At 42.0% G+C, this 15,355-nt stretch overlaps 1 protein-coding gene across 5 annotated transcripts in view; it reads right to left on the minus strand.

Moving 5' to 3' along the window:
• Positions 1–9,166, minus strand: part of LCLAT1 (lysocardiolipin acyltransferase 1) — a 116,969-nt gene extending 107,803 nt beyond the window's left edge. For 4 of the 5 annotated variants that reach the window (XM_037405103.1, XM_037405102.1, XM_037405098.1 and 1 more), the window contains exons 1-2: positions 9,021–9,166; positions 8,716–8,826 (exon numbers count right to left, since the gene is read on the minus strand). The gene's annotated coding sequence lies outside the window, so the exon portion shown is untranslated. The remainder of the gene's footprint in view (positions 1–8,715; positions 8,827–9,020) is intronic. The other variant, XM_037405101.1, reaches the window with a different exon arrangement.
• Between the last annotated feature and the right edge of the window lie 6,189 nt (positions 9,167–15,355).

Raw genomic sequence — 15,355 nt, forward strand, 5'->3', positions numbered from 1 at the left:
CATGTCATAAGTATTCATTAAAATATTACTCTTCTGCCAGATCAGATGATTTTCAGTACTGATGAAAATTTTCATTCCAAAATATTCTGCAGCCTGTGGAAGTCCATATACGATATTTTGCAACTCATATTTTCTATTTTTTGTGTATCTTCTAGCCAATATGTCATTTTCTGATACTTCTAGTAAATATCATCTGTGTTAATACTGTAGATAAAGAATATCTTGCACTGAAGTCCAAAGCTACTAGACAATTTCCCTAAATTTTAAGGTTTCTTTATGTTTAAGAATGAATTACATGCTTCTAAACTTCAGCAAAAGCCTGTCCTAAATATGCCTTTTTCAGCTATTTCTGTATTTCAAGGCACAGTGAGAGATGATTGAGACTTTCTTTCTAACATGGAAACTCATTTTAGCATTCTGCTCACAACAATGATACCTTTTGTTCTGAAAGCAAGCTTAATTCTGCATGCCTAGCACTGATGATAAGAAAGCTATGGACAGTATGTGCAGTGCTAGTTTGCTTAACAGGTATTTATGGATGCTTTACATGAAGTTAAAAAAGAAAAAACAGCCATATTTACAGCTGGTAGACAGCCACTGTTTATGTGTAAAATGAACAAGACTTGGGATCACAGGCAACACGGGAATAACTTAGAGCTTCCCTTAAAGAAAGGGAAGTGAGTATTTGCCACAGCCCTTCAGGGACGTGGCAAGCGCTGTTGCAGCAAGTGCTGTTGCAGAAGGGCGATGGTCTGCCAAGCTGCAAAGGCGTAGAGAGAAGGCAGACCATAAGAAAATCATACTAACACATGACTCTCACAATCAAAGCTTACCAAATCCTCTCAACTTTTCATAAGGTTCTTTCTTTAAAGTAACAGCTATTAGTATATTTTCAAACATATTCTACTGCACAAGGGTGCTGCATTATCACACTCTATTGTTCTTCCATAGGCTAGCCTACTGCAATTACTTTAACAAATAATCCATTATTTTAGCTGTTTTCCCTTTAGACAGAAGATAATACACATTTCTGTGCTATCAAGGATCGTTTTAGCAATATCCCTATTGTGACCACTCAAGATACATTTGCTTCTGCCTATAATTAATTTCCATACTACCATAACTACAGAGCCTTTGTCTCAATTTTACAGATCAGTCATCTCTCAAGGTCCTTCAATGACCTACTGTAATAAGAACACACACAAAAAATATAGCTATTTAACCCTTGACATTCTCACAGGCATTTGTCATTCAAGAAGTGTTCAGTTGGCAGACAAGATAAACACACAGCACTCTCACTGTCAAAATCCAAATGAGATGTGTCATTCAGTTAAAGCATTGTCTTAAAGTGGGATTTTTTTGTTGCTTAGTGGAGCTGACACTGCTCAACACCGCATCCCTGTATCCTACAGGGATGCAAAACTAAATGCGTCTCAGTATTTAAGAAAGACACCAAGGTTCCTTCTTCAGAGTAGGACTGGGATACAGTAAGCACAATGCCTACCTTTATTACAACGTAAGTAAAAACAGTCTGTGAAAAAAGTTTTTACAAAAAGAACTATTCTAAGTAAATTTTGGAAAGTGGGATCTAAAGATACAAGTATTTATGAGAAAATAATGAAGTATCCATTTTATAGCAGACCCACACAAGTACTGGAAATAGTGGGTAAGTATCAGGATTTTATTTAAAACTTGGTATTCAAGTGAAAATTTAAACCCGATGTTCTCAATAGAAGAACACACTCCTCTAAGCAAAGCCATAATTTTGAGACACACACACCCTTTGTCACTTTCAATGGTTAGAAATAGATGAGCCTGCAAAATGCTTCTCATAAATCAGATTGACACACAAGTATTTTTCTAAGGAAACTCTAGCAACTCACAAGTATTTTTCTACAGAAACTAGTGCAAGATCTGTCCATCTCATGGAGACAGCACAAAATGCAGTAAGATCAACCCTTTCCTAAAACAATCTATCCCCAAAGTTCAGAAAGATCCAACACACCCAAAACATTACATTCCATCTTCCTAGATGGTCTGCAATTATTTAAGATTAAACTAAACCAAATATCCCTCCTTCCAAATGTGAAATGCATACCAATTCCCAGAATGTTAATTGTTTCCACTATTATGATGATGAATTATACATAATTAGTTCACTGGCAGTGCATCATTTTTACTCGTCCCAAATATACTGACCTGGGCAAAAGGCCTTGAACGTAATTGCTAAAATTGTTTTCTTTTTAAGGGAATTCACTAGTTCAGTGTGAAAACGCTACCAAATCTTGTCAGCTTAAGAGGGAATACCAGAAGAAAGCTCCTGTCTATGCAGGAGGTTGAAAGGAAATTATTAACCTTACCTTACCAGACCCTACAGATTGGCTCCAACCTTGGCATGAGTGTATTACCTCACACTTTCTGAAAAGTTGTATTCAAATGAAAGAGGTATTCCATGAGTGGAGACTTAAAAAAATAAGTTAATTTTAAAAACGGACTGACTCCCAACAGAGATTTAACAGGTTAGTATTTCTTCTACTTGTTTTGATCCTTGAGAAAACTTTTGTAGTTTTCTTTGGCTTTGTAAGTCATGTTAGTAAGGACTTCCCTGGAGCAAGTGGCCCCAAACTCCAGCTGACACACAATCTAAAAAATTTACACAGCAGAACTAGGAACAAGTTCCATGTTCTGACCATCACCTGAAAGCCAGTCTGCAATTTGGTTCACTCTGCAAAAGTTAATTTCCATAGATCAGTGTATGGTTACCACTGTCTCCTGGCTTTATCTTACCAGAAGAGTTAGAAGTTGTATCTCAGTGAGCACGAAACGCATAACTGCTATTCAGTGAGCCGAATGCTTGAGAAATTCCCACTGTATCACACAAATTCTGGGTAAGAGCTAGCCCAGTTTATGAGAAAAATTGCCGAGCGAAATTAAAAAAATGTTTGTTCCATTTAAGTTTCTTAGAAGTAATACCACACGCTGCAGCAATTGGAAAAAAGGTAAGCTTTACCAGTCATTGATAAATTTACAATTTCTTACTATTGCTATAGTATTATCAGCTTTTTCAAAACCAATGTCCTTTACATTCTAGCAATCATTAAAATCACAGTAACAAACATGATCTTGATAGCAAATGGAGCTGATCAGCTGAACAGACACATGATTACTGTAAGATTAAGTATTAAAAACCAGAAGGATCTAATCCTTCTAGCATGTGAATAATAGCATAAAGGATCTGAAAATCTAAATCAGATTTCTCACAGTTCTGTGTTCAAAGCAGGACGGTGTATCTTTTCCAACATTGTATTTATTAAAGAAACAGCATGTCAAAGTTAACCAGCACGTCTCACACAAAAAACACACTGCATTCCATATAACGGAAACCCACACAACTCATCTCTTAGGACATTTGTCCTCACTTTCCTCTTTGAAAGCATCTCATCCTGCCTGTGATCAGTAGAAATGGTCTATTTGAAGAACAGTCTGCTTACAGATTAACTCCCTGGATCTCTGAACACTGCCAACTGGAACACCTTCTGGTTATAGCAAAGATGGTTTTTTTCCTGCATTTAGTTAAAAAAACAGGGATATAAGATTGGTAACGCGTTGCTGCAGGAGGGGCGGGGGGTAATACTTTTTCTAGAAACTGCAACTACTAAATGTTTAGCAGTAATTCAGGGAGTTGTAATAGCTACCTGACAGATGCAATTCAGACTCATTCACACGTCTGTTTTGGAATACAAACAATGCTTTACAATTGCTTTAAATGTATTAACCATTTCAACTTACCAACTGAAAACGGTAACTATACCCTACCTAAAGAAGTATAAAACAACCAATGAAAACTTCAGTAATCTCCAAAACAACGTTTGCATGGAAGTCTGGAAGAACAGCAAGCATTGTACTTCATTTTGATGTTGTAACTTAGCTGCCTGATGAGTGCAATTTACAGTTTCTATCTGAACAGCTACCTTTCAAATTTCAGAAGCACAGTATGAAGTGCTTTCAGTGGTATTTATTACAAAGAGACTACTAGTATCAAGTCACATTTGAGCCAGTCTATAAATGTTTTCTGCAAATAAATTTTAAAAACACTTCAAAAGCATTAATCAGCTTAAAAACATTCATTTCTGCACATATTTTTCTACATAAACTATATCACATTAGGAGAACATACTTTTTAAAATATGGTTCAAGCTAATTTTAAATATGGTTGGAAAAGTTTGGCCTACACTGATTAAAATCTATATTTAAATGAAAGGAAAATTTAACCACAGAAAATGTGCTCATTTTAGAAAGACAAGCATATCACTGCCAAAGTGCTGTCCTAAGTTTAGATTGCTGTCTGACTAAAACATTATAATTACAAGAAACTAAAATGGATTTCTAAATGTTTCAAGATGAAACAGCCATTGGGTAATTTGCAAGATATGCAATTATCTTCTGAATTCAAACAGATAATGGTAATGCTTGATCTGAACAAATGCAGGCTGTAGATTGTTGCTCGTGTGAAAATTGGTGAAATCGATTGTTAAAAATCGATACCAATGCTAGATAAGAGTAACCATAATGAAACCTAAGAGCAAAATAACCAAGTGATGTGGAATTAATTACTTGGGCATAAAGAATTTTCTTGGGGGGTGGTGGTGGGGGGGGGTGGGAAGGTTTTGAATATTTTATCTACTGCTTCTGGCTCTCCAAGAGCTGATCAAGCTGAACAGAGGATTCTCAGCACTTTTACCACTGTTGAAACCACACCAGTGGCGAGAGCTTGCGTGAAGTGCCACATACGGCACGTAGCAAAACTAACATGTCTACCTTAAAACACCAGAAAGGGTCCTTCTAATAGATTTGAAGGGTCACACAGCATATTTTCTGTTACTTCGCAATTAATATTTGGGTGGATTCATTATCATACTGGCCATGCAAGAGTTAAAAGGGGGAAAAAAATAAAAACATGATCACATGCTAATCCCAGATCTGTATGTTCATTTCATGTGTAACCACAATAAATTCCAATTACTTTGAACAGTAAGTTAAATCTTGCTCTGCAACAACCATTACCAGTTTGATGCAACTAACAGGATTTCAGGAAAACAAAGTAACTCCATTCCTTTGTACAAATTACAATAGTGTGTACTTGTCAGCACCTGCGCAGCCTGCTATTCTTTGTCTTTGATTTGGCAATGGTTTGGTTGTGTGGGTGTGAGTTTTTTTCCTCCTGTACAAGCCTGGGTGCTTGGTTATCTTTTGACTCTTCGACTACAACCAGCTCCACCATTTCACTGATTTGGTGAAGGAGTACAAAACAACGAATCATTCATCCTTTAAAGTGCCCAGGAACTCTGAGCATGTCTCGGGGCACAGCAGTTTATAGGCACACTTCCACGATTCAAACAGTAATTTTGTAAGACTAGAGGATTTTCAAGAAAAAATAATTCTCTTCCTACAAGCCTTGTGTGGTGATCCATACAGCTCCTCCACACAGACCCATCAGGCAGCCTATTAATTCAGCCTTCATGGCCCCACTGAAGCTGCCATCAAAAGAGAAGAGCAAATAGATACAGATTTCGTTCAACCGTAAGACATGCTGGATGCCTTAAAAATAACAAAACCACCATAAGCTCAATAAGCAAGCACTTAAGATGAAGCAATACCTTTCAGAACCACTGAAATGAAAGCAATACCTGCTCCCTTGATACCAAAAATAACATAAATAGCAGGTGTTATAACAAAGGATGCCCAAAAATAAACCAAGAGCCATGGGAGGTTTAGTATCACAGATGCAAACATCTCTGGAAAGGCATGTTCAAAAGCAGCAATATGAAAAAAACACCAGGTTTTTTTCAAGGAATCCCTGGGGGGCAGAGGGGGGAATCACACACGCAAACCCCAAAACCTATGCCTGCTGTCAGATTAAAAGGAAATTAATTTTCTCAGACTCATGGAAGGATAGTGTGTGAACCTAGTGACGCAATTCATTTTGGATTGACAAGACTCCCCCAGTCTTGAATCACTAAGCATGTAAGAAACCCTAATACAAATAAATTAAATTAACTAAATTATGTTTATTACAGCAAAACAAGTTCACAAGCAAACTAGTTCAGCCAAGAGAAAAAGACTAGGAAAAAAAGACATTTTGTCTAGGTTTCATGAAGTCTGCTAACATTGCTCTCTTGCATCTCACTGTGCCATGTAGCAGCAACAATTTATTTTATAACACAGAAGTGTCTTTCAGGAGCAATTTGCTTTTTGGCCAGGTCAACAAAAAGTTACATAAAACCAAACTGCAAGCCTTTGCCCAAAATCAGGAGGGACCCGTTTCAAAAAGTCAGCTCTCTAAAGGTTCTGTTTTCCCCTCTCTTGGCTCTAAGCGCTGACCAAACACCACACATGCAATGCAAACAAGGCGGCTCTCCTCAGCCCATAGCTGATAAAACATTAAACCAGATTATGGAACTCAATACCACATACAGAACATGAGGAATCTTGTCTGTGTGTTCTCAGCACCACAACCTGAAGAAACAAGGAAGGGACAACCTTGAACAAGACTAAGTGGAGAACAACAGAACAAAGTAAGGAAAGAAAGGACAGAGGATAAGGGACATTGTTCACAAATGATGACCAGGTAGGAGGAAAAGCATAAACCGAGACAAAGACTGTGTGTCCCAAGAAGAAGCAGCCAACGAAAAAGGTGTGTTTTGGCACAGCAGAGGTGGGATGAATGGGAAGCAGCAGCACATTGATGGACAGGACAACTGACAGGAAAAGAGTGACAAAAATGAGACTGTCTAAGCAAAAATTAAGAGAGAAACTTTACAGAGAGAAGTCTGGGACAGATTCAAATAGAAAGCCAGCAAAAGGACAAGAGGATTTACATCTGAGACGGTTCAGGTGATTAAGAATCTAGCCCAGCATTATTAAAAATAGATGCTGAAGAAGTTGAGACTCTGCAGGAACAGATGAAACACATGACGGCCTGCCACCTGAGCAACTGCAGAAAGGATTTGCTGGATCAAGTAACCCTAACACTGCTAAAAACCCCAGGCAGATGTGAAGATGACACCTCATTACACTTACAGTTTTCTTTTCAGATTGGTTTTATGAGAAGGGTAGGGAACTCCATGAAAGAAAAACTCATCAAAATAAGGAGCTGGAACATACCGCAATCAAGGTTTTCCTAAGCAACTTCAGTTTGGCTTTTACAGTAGGATACAACATTATTTTTCCTTCAAGATTCCTGCCTCACCAACTACACGTGGTGGACCGGCCCCTGGGGTCTAAATAAGGCTTTGTAAGAGACTTCCCTTTTTCAGCACAGAAGCTCTTTGGCAAGACGTGAATGGAGAAAGGACTCTGGAAAGAAGGGAAAGTTCCTTCACAGACTTACACTCCCTTCACTCTTACCACATATTCCCTACACATGGCTGACTACTTCTTTTAATCCAAATTTTTCAAAAGTTTTAAGTGTAGTCTTGATTTTTCTGAATGACCAGTTTGAGATTTGGTTTCTCGAGGTAGTTTCATGTTATACTTAACCCACAGCTGGTTTACATCAGTGCAGAAGAAACAGCTTTCATTCATATCAGCGCAAACACTCACTAGAATAGCTTCCATCTGACAGAAAGCCATCCCCATAAAACTGTTATATCAACTGTCCCTGCAACCATCCAGCCCCTAAATCCACTACAAAAAGCAGCAGTAACCAACGCCCAGTGATGACGGAGTAAGACCACACTCTTCAGCTGCAGCCCACACTGACCAAACCACGTGTTCACACTACACCTTGACTTGCTGAGGAGCCAGACAGTACAGCTGCCACTGAAGCTTTACATTCAGAGTACTAGATAATACTATAAAGCCTGATTACAAAGTCAATCAACTCTTTTGAGATTTCTGTGTTCAGTTCACGACATACGATGGCCTTTCTCCTTGTTTTACCCTAGTTTCGTCATTTGTAAACTAAGAAGGGGCGTATAAGAAAAAGACCATCTGTTAATCTCACTGTGTTACAGTGCAATAAGTTTGTGCTTGCAAAACATTAAAATATCACTGTGGTAACTACTACTGAAACACCCAAGGGTCCAAAAGCAGAGAGTGGATGGTATCATCAGAACCAGTGACAGCTACTATGAAGCAAATGAGATATGGAAACACTTTGCAATCAATAAGCAAAATACACCATCCATTATGCGAGCATAGCCCCACTATATCCACTAGTGTAAGTGGAGATTAAAAAAAAAAAAAAAAAAGCCTAGTGACCAAGTACTGTATCACAGTGAATACACATAAGCATCAATGTGAAGCTGCACACACAGTTTAATTCTGGCATTTATTTTTAGCACTACCTTTCTGCAGCCACAGTTCTGTTCTGAACGGCCGGGCTGTGAGAGGTTACATGCCCTGTCCCAATATTCACCCGGCACTTCTTACACAAGAAACCATTCAGGTCAAAGTTTAGCTTTGGGAGAGGGCAAAGGTAGCCCAGACAGCTGGGTACGCAACCAACAGCAACAGGGGGAGAAGCAACAGACACAGAAACAGGGAAAATCACCCAGCTACAGCTGACAAAACTGACTTATGTGTGTGTGTGAGCCCTAACAAGAGGCTCTGCTTTTCCCAAAAGGAAAGATACCGAGGATGAGATTGTACTAAGCCTCCGTTTATTCTTCTAGGTGTGATAAACATAGCAGCGCTGAGGTTTGGGGAACCTACACGTTTCACACACACTGCGCGGCTCCTCAGACAAGCTCAAGCGCTCTCCTCCCGCGGCTCCTCCTCTGGCATCGCCGCGGCTCCCTGCCTCCTACAGCGCAGCGACCATGCCTGCGGAGAGACGGGAGGCAGGTGAGACAGCCCGGCAGGCCGCAGCTCGCCCAGGAAACACCGGCAGGGCCGGGCCAGCGGCGGAGGCCCGGAGCCGCCGGTCAGCCCCGCCGCGCCCCGAGGGCCAGCCCAGCGCCCGCCCGGCCCGGCCTGGCCCGCCGCCGGAGCAGCCCTGCCCGCCCGCCCGGCCTCACCTGAGCGGGGGCAGCGTCACGGCGGGAGGAGGCTCCCCGCCCCGCTCAGGGAGCCGCCGCCCCGGGGAGCGCGGCCACGCCGCCGCCAGCACCCAGCCTCGCCAGTGCCGCCGCCGCCATGTTCCCGCTGCACCGGCGACCTCTGACCCCCAATCACTTCCGGTCACGGCTGTCAAGCCGTTGCCATGGCAGCGCTGTCGGCCCGGGCTTCCCTTAAAGAGGCAGCGGCCGCCCACCCCCTCCCACCCGCGTGGGTGACGGGCCCAGCCAGCGACCAGGTGGCGGCAGGAGCCGTGGAGCCCAGCCAGGGGCTGTGCCGCCGTCCCGGGGCTCGGCCCCGCCGCCCCCGGCCTCCTGCCCCCACAGGTGCCCCTCCCCACGGGTCACGGCCTCCCCCCCGCGGATCCCGGTCCCCCCGCGTGCTTGGACCCGCCTTGCCTGGAGGGGGGATTTCGGCCGGGCCCTCGGTGGTACGGGAGCCGTGTTCCGTGGGAGAGCGTGGCTTTGGGTGCTCGGGAAGAAAAAACACTCATTTTAATATAGTTGTTAGCAAAAAGGGGACAGTGATTCATCAGCCGCACAGTGCTGTACAAGTGGGAAAACCTAACTGCTGTTAGTTGTGGCTTTTGTCATGAAATAGCCTGTCAAGTGTGAGAGAAGCGGAAAATGATCGTGGCATGATTTCCACTGCTGTGAGGAGATGGTTTCTTTTAACTTTCCCTGAAACCAGCAGTATTTTCAGCTTTTATTGCACCGTGCTTTACTGCTGCTCACTGTTGACACAGTTAACCTTTTTGTACTCTTTCCACATGTATGTTTTTATAAGGTAAACAAATCTGGTGAAACCCCCAACCCAAGAAGGAAAACTCCAGGAGGTTTTAACTAAAGCTTTATGCTTGTGTAAAACCAAAGTGAACCCATGCCTGGCTGACTAGAGCTGCTGGATTAGGACCAAAGTGGCCCAGGCTGTCTCTCTGACCCCGCAACAATTTCACGTGCACAGGCAAACATGTCTCTTTGCAAAAATCCTGCAAATTACAAATACCAGGGCAAAACCTGATCTTGTGCCCATTTAGGGATGCGTTGCTTCACAGCCACTCCCCTGGTGGGATCCCTCTTTTCTACCACAGTTAGTTTTGAGGACAACATCAGCTTTTCTGAAGTGCCTACCATCATTCAGTGAGAATTTATTGCCTTAGTAAATACCCTTGTAGAGCTGAGAACCTTTCATCAATTTGGTCAATCCTTGAAATAAAAAAATTAAGGAATAAGCCTTCTGGGAGTCTCATCCTGAAACTCATAAAACTGTTGGAAATTCCATGGTCATCCCTGTTTGAGGGATCTCATCTGTTCATTCAGCCCAGAGAAGTCGGGGCTGAGGGGAGACTTAGCTGTTGTCTTCCACTGGTGGAAGGTTATTGAGAAAGTGGAGCCAGACTCTTCTCACAGGCTAACAGCAAAAAGATAAGAGCCATTGGTCCCACATTACAGCAAGAGAAATCCCAATTAGATATTAAGAAGGAATTCTTCAAACTGAGAATGGTCAAGGACTGGAACAAGCTTCCCAAAGACTTAGTCATCAAGGTTCCCCCCTCTCAGCAGCTCCAAAAAGTTCCCCATTCCATCCTAAAATGGATGTCTAAGCCCAGCACATGGGAAGCTGAAATGGCTGACATTGAGAGCACTCTTCTTGATCAGCTAGTTAAAGCTAGGTGAAATAAATCCTCACTAGTGCCTCCTGAAAGCAAGGACAAGGGGAAGGCAAACTGCAGAATTTTAAGTAGCTAAGCGCAAGACCTTAGGATGAAAGAAATAACATAGGCAGAATGTCTCCAAGGGGAACATGTGTCTTGGGCTGTCAACCATTGACAGGCTGGCTCCTGGGCATCCTCAAAAGTTTGAATAGAAATGGGGCATCTGCAGCGATGGCATCTGCAGTAGACCTCCTGCTACAACCCTGGAATGCTAAACAGAAAGCTGTCCCCAAATTATTGTACTGCTGTTGTACAGGATGGTGAGAGAGGTGAAACTGCAGCCATACCTACATGTGGCTTTCAGCATTTGTACTGCAGGGAAGTCGTGGCTCCTTTCATTAGTTCGATAAGCTGATAATGGGAAAAAATGCATACGGCTAATTGTCTCTCAGGCTGAAGCTCTATGTATGGAAGAAATCCACGCTAGAACGGGTTAATAAAATCTTGAGCAAGATTTTGTAGCTAAGGGGCTTTGGCACTCCAGCGTCTATCTCTGAGCACCAAAATGCAGGCCAGAAACTCACTGCTGCTTCCAGGGTGACCCTGGACAAATCACTCTCCCCATCAGTGTAGTAGGAATAATGACAATTTCTTCTTGCTGAGAGTGCTGTCAGGCGATAGTAATCAAAGTTTGTAATTTCATTAGAAAATGTGAAACACCATACAGCTCTGCTCCTTACAATGCCAACACCTGGCTATACAAACTTCCAGTTAAGATATTTTACTTACAGCTGTGGAGAAAACAATTTGCTAAGGGAGATAATAAGAAGTAACTGTGTTCCTGTTTTCCTTAAGGACCCCAAAGCAATTTTGTACTGTTTGTAGAGAAATCATTTTGTCTATCACATTGACATGCAGCCAGCTGAAGAAGAACATGACAGCTTTTCAACCGTTCACCGTGGCACCCTATTAGAAAATATAAAGGAGAATTTAATTTTCAGTTGCAACTACACAGGCAAAGTAGATAAGCACCTTGTGCTCTACAATCATATACTTCACACTGAACTTGTGTGAAGTGAGTTCGTGTAACCATTTTGTTAGAAAGCAAAAAGTCCGCTCAAGAAAAATACAGGCATTCATAATGCCCCTACAGTTTTTGTGAAAGTGGAAAGTACAATTTCTACAGCCAAAGACAACAGTGAGGGGAAGAAAAGAATGTTCAGTATTCAGCAAAAAGGAAGAATCCGGCTGACTGGAAATGTATGTGCATTTCAGAAGGCTTTGTTAAAATAATATTAAGGTACTGGCTTTACCTCCACAAAAATAATGCCATTTGAAGCTGAAGTCAACCTTTCAACATGTTTGAAGTAAAACAATATAAATCTAATTTAGCCATAAAACAATTCCTGTGGGGAGAGCTGGAAGCAGCAAGGCCTGATCTCCAACAAACTCGCTCCCTGTATCCCTCAGCCCACCTCCATCCCTGCCACATTAATGACATCTCTTCCCCACACCACGAGTGACAGCCCTGCAAAACAAGAAGCAGTAGGTGTGGGCTGGCCAGTGAGTACCAAGTGAGTACCAGCTGCCAAGAGAAACAATAATGTTTGCTCAGTGGGGGCATCGAACGTAGTTCTCACTCCCCTGCATGCTGTCTGTATTAACAGATCCTGTAGGAACAAGATTGTTTCTGAGACTGCTGCCCTTCCATCGAATTTTAAATTCATCAAAAAGGTTCAAAAGCTATTGAAGGAGGACTTGCAGCCAGACTGTGAGCCAGTGTGCCTGCATAAGCAGTATTCATGTGGAGAAACAGACTGAAAAATTTATTTGACTGAAAAAAGAATTGACTACAGGGGTTGTTGTTGGTGGTGGTGTGATGTGTGTGTGTGATGTCAATGAAATCCTTTTTGGAATGGGGTGAAATTAAAAGTTATTCAGACTTTCTAGTTGTGCTAGCACCTGAGAAACAGAAAGTGAAAACAGGAAATGAGACGAGTTATCGTCCATCCACTGGCAGGACTTGGAAAAGTATGGAATGAAGAATGTAAGATGTTGATAGTAACACAGGAAAGAGGATTTTTCTGGGTTTTTTAAATTTTTTTGCCTGTAGCTGGGGTAGGCTTTACAGAACATTTTTAGTGATATGATTTGCTTCCATCCGTTCTGTGTTGGCATAGCTCACCTGGATGATAAGTGGCATCATGGAGCTCATAAAAAGACACTAAGAGAGGGGAGACAGTGAGGAGGGGAAAGCATTTGAAACTAGTGTCACCAGCAACAGCAGTATGCCTAAAACATTTTGGGTTTTAATCACTGTTGCTTAGTTCTGTGTTTTACTCATAGACTAAGTCCCCTTGGGGCTTGTATCTGAGCTGCGGGAAATGATAGACCATGTGGCACTCAAAAGGAAAGAAAAGATAAGCAGTATGGAAAATACCTTTAAGCAGCCAGTAACGCCTCCCTAGAACTGCCAAAAAACAGCATAAAGAAAACTCACGTTCTCCTGTTCCTTGCAAAAGCCTCAGTCACTTGAATGAGGAGACTCTCACCAAGCTCTTGCTGCTGAACAGCCTGGGCTGTGCTTGCATCAAAAAAATCCAAATTGTGACCCAGGAGCTGCTTATGGGTCTGCCAGATCCTCCTGTTCACATGGCTATTTCCACCTCCTAAATCACATCAGATTGTGTTAAATGCTTTCCTAATGGTCCTATGCCATGTAAACAATTGCAGAATTAGCCCCAGAGATGTTATAAAATGGTAAACTGAAGGAGTGGGAAGAAGAGGAAGAAGAAAAGATTGTGTGACAGAAAGGGAAAGATGAGAAAGGATCATATAAAGGCAGGAGGTGGGAGGTCATGAGATGCTGTTCCCAAGGGCCTCAGCCCCAGAGAGCAGTGCTGATACCATCATCAGGGCCTCTGCTGTGTTTTTTCCTAAAATCCTTTTGGATGGCTCTGCCCTAATCTCTGTGCTCTGCCCTAACGCTCCTCATATAACTCATTTGCCAAAATTTCCATATCCACCTGGAATTTTCCTCTCTCTTGGGTTTTCTATGCAAATTTCACTGCCTGTGAGAAGAGCTAAGTTACTTGATGTCTGGATCATTCACCTTCTCGCCTTCATTTTCCTACTTTTCTGGAGGGTTCGAGATAAGGATATGACAAGCCCACATAAGAATTTTCACCTCTCCATCTGCTTGCAAAGAAAACCAGATATCTGAGCCCACATATCCTCTAAGGTGTGGAAATTTGCTAACTGTTCATAACATGCCTAAGCTGCACTTGTTAATTTTTTTTCAGAAACAGCAGAAGTAGAGAAGGGACCTCGACTCAAAAGGTATCAGCACAGCAGTGAGTAGAGATTACCGTCACCAAATCAAAACAGGGAAGGCAGTGACAGCATGGAAAGCTTGCACTGATTTAAGCTGGTGTAATATTTCTGGTGCCAGTAAGGTAGGTGTATATCTCTGGAGACAGACTAAGCTCGTTCTTATGCACAGCCCCAGGAACAGCAAACAATAAAGGCCACTGTTTACTGCCCTACAAATATAGTAACTGGCACAGGTGATATAATGTATTTAGCTGATTTGGGAAACACTGTGAGTTTGAATGTTTTTGCTATCAAATTCAAAAGGCATCTGCAGGTATAACCATGAAAGGCAATTCGATAAATTACTGGGGTTTTTAAACTCCCCAAAGCTAAAGAGAAGATGGATTTAATTCAGAAATGTTTATTTGATTTAGTTGCTGTTTGGTTCACAGGAGACTCCCCGCAGGGGCAATAAAAACCAAGGCTGCCTTTTTTATAGTGCAAAGATTTTACACTGCAGTCCTCTCCAGTCTTTTTAAACGTGCCCCTCTCTTGTTTCAAATACTAAGAAATTCCATTCATCATGACTCAGAAATTTCAGAGATGGAAATGATCTATTAAGCCCTATGATCCATCTCCTGAGCAGTGCAGAATTGCTCCCTATAGTACATTTGTATTTCTAATATTTTGTCCATCAAGTTTATAAGGTGACATTACCAAAGTGTTTTAAATCACATTTCATGTTTGTGTAAACAAATATGTGGTTGTTGCATTTCAGTGTAGTTGCTCTTACAGATGTACCAGAGAAAGGATGCAAGCAGTAGCCAGGATAAACGGCAGGTACCAGTATCTGGTGGGGGTGATGGGTGTTTTGTTGTTGAATGCGATCAGAGCTGTGCACAGTGGGCTTTCAACTATTTCTCTTTGGAGAACGGTCATTCTAATGTCAGTCATTAGCAATTTGCTGTTGGCCACTTGGGAACAGCATGTTTCCTGCAAATTGCTTCCATTAGTCACCAGTTCTTGTCTAAATAATTGGCTATGTAAGAGAGAGGGCCTGTGAGAGGCAAGAGTTAACAGGATGGCAGAATGTATGGGTACATTGTTATAAGACACATACTTTACATTTTTTGAACGCCAAAAAATAGTGGAACGGGCTCAGATCTCCTTTTTGCTGGGGTCAGGCTGGAGCTGCACCACCGAAGTCCAATGGAGCCATTTGAAAAGCCAAGACTAATGTACATGAGATCAGTATCTGGCAGCAATACAGCAGTACATTTGCTTGTCTCCAAAATGCAGTCACCTCTGGCATGAAACCTGGCAGCTGTT

This window comes from Falco rusticolus, chromosome 12, assembly GCF_015220075.1.
Source record: "Falco rusticolus isolate bFalRus1 chromosome 12, bFalRus1.pri, whole genome shotgun sequence".
Lineage (NCBI taxonomy): Eukaryota > Metazoa > Chordata > Aves > Falconiformes > Falconidae > Falco > Falco rusticolus.